Source organism: Apis dorsata, unplaced genomic scaffold, assembly GCF_000469605.1.
Source record: "Apis dorsata unplaced genomic scaffold, Apis dorsata 1.3 scaffold_357, whole genome shotgun sequence".
Classification (NCBI taxonomy): Eukaryota; Metazoa; Arthropoda; class Insecta; order Hymenoptera; family Apidae; genus Apis; species Apis dorsata.
In genome coordinates, this window is record NW_006263622.1 from 392,740 (window position 1) to 394,448 (window position 1,709).

The following is a 1,709-nucleotide window of genomic DNA, read 5'->3' on the forward strand; positions in this document are numbered from 1 at the left end:
GAGAGAAATATTTCGATTTTTTCGTCCCATCGAACCACGCGTGGAACGTGGCCATCGTGCGCGCTCCGTTGCATCAGAGAGTGGGAGAGGTGCGCGACCCACGGGGTTATCACTCTCCGCGTACCTATATCAATCCTAGACTCTCTCCGTTTCACGAAGCGTTGCGCAGGAGGTTCTCCCTCGTCGGATCTTGATAATTTTATGGACGGCTACTTTCATGGAAAACTTTATCGCGCCACTCGGTTACGTCATCCTCTCTCGCTCTCGCGAAATCTGACGGTCTTTCTCTCTCTCTCTCTCTTCCTCTGTTCCTCTTGCACGATTTTGATGAAATAATGTATGCTCGGTTTTGGGTGGTTGGCTTGGCGTGAGTTTTTTGAGAAGGAAGGATTTTTATTATTATCTTATTATTATTTTTTGGAAATATTTTGGGATACCTCGGGATCACGAGTAGGAGGATTTGTGTAAAAATTTTCAGATTTTATGGTTATGTGAAAAAAAAAAAAAAGAAATTAATGAACAATGTGTGGATCAATTTTTATCGAATATGATTCGTAAATGAATGAGTGTAATTATTTTTATTGGAATATTATTGGAGGATAATTAAACGTTGTGAATCGGGAAATAGATATATTATATATTTTCCATTCTGAATAGAAAGTTGCATCAGGTGATGTCATAAGTTTAATATATTACGTAGAAGTGAACTGATAATTGGTCGATGATTTAATGATGGAAGTGTTCGTAAGCATCAATCAAAAAGCAACAAAAAGAAAAAAAAATATATAGTGTCGATTGCTGTTGCAATATCATTCACGTGCAATGTCTTGTTAGAATCATATAATAATCACGTGATGGTTTACCAAGCATTTCTAACGTATGCTGATCTATTTTATTATCAATATCTTATTAATTATATTAATAATGGAAGGTTTCTCTCGATAAATAGGTGAATAAACATGTTAGAATATATTGTTTCTTTTTAATTATTGAAAAAAAAAAAAAAAATGAACCTTACCAATAAACGTAACGAAATATCAAAGATTAAAGTGAATGTTAATTAAATAAAACGCATATTTAAGCTAATATGTATATTCACATGTATTACGCTATAATACGTGAAACTGAAATTGAAAAATACTCTTATCTATATAAGAATATTTGCTGTTTCATCTTTTTACGCGAAGATAAACTGTTTAATGACGATATCCAATTACCTATAAACAAAATGAAATTTCATTTCCTCGTGCGTTTGATGATATTGCAATAATAAAAGAAACAAGTGTTACGTTATCGTAAAAACGTTAAATCAACATAGTTGTAATATAAACATTCAATATATGTATATTTGAACAATATATAATTTCAATTAATACAATTTATATTATGAGGATCATTTTATTTTTTGTTTATTAATTATTAAAAAATTTAAACCATTTTTTTTTTAATAAATTAAATTTAAACGATATTTTAATAAATTTTTCTTTAATCTTATACATAACTTCTCCTTTTACTAAAATTATCAAACCAATAATAAAAAAAAAAATTATGCATTTGTTTACCAGCGTTCGTAAAATAACTCTATCCTTAACGTGTTAATTCAAATACTTGGATTAATTCCAATAACCTCCATGGCGCCACTATCGATATAGCGTCCACCATGTTAATCAACGCGTTAATAACGAATGAAATCAAAAAAAAAAAAAAAG

The 1,709-nt window shown here is 30.3% G+C and overlaps 1 protein-coding gene across 1 annotated transcript in view; it reads right to left on the reverse strand.

Moving 5' to 3' along the window:
* LOC102676147 (nucleolar protein 4-like) overlaps positions 1-1,709 on the reverse strand; it is a 39,447-nt gene that overhangs the window by 9,939 nt on the left and 27,799 nt on the right. The gene's annotated exons all lie outside the window — the stretch shown is intronic.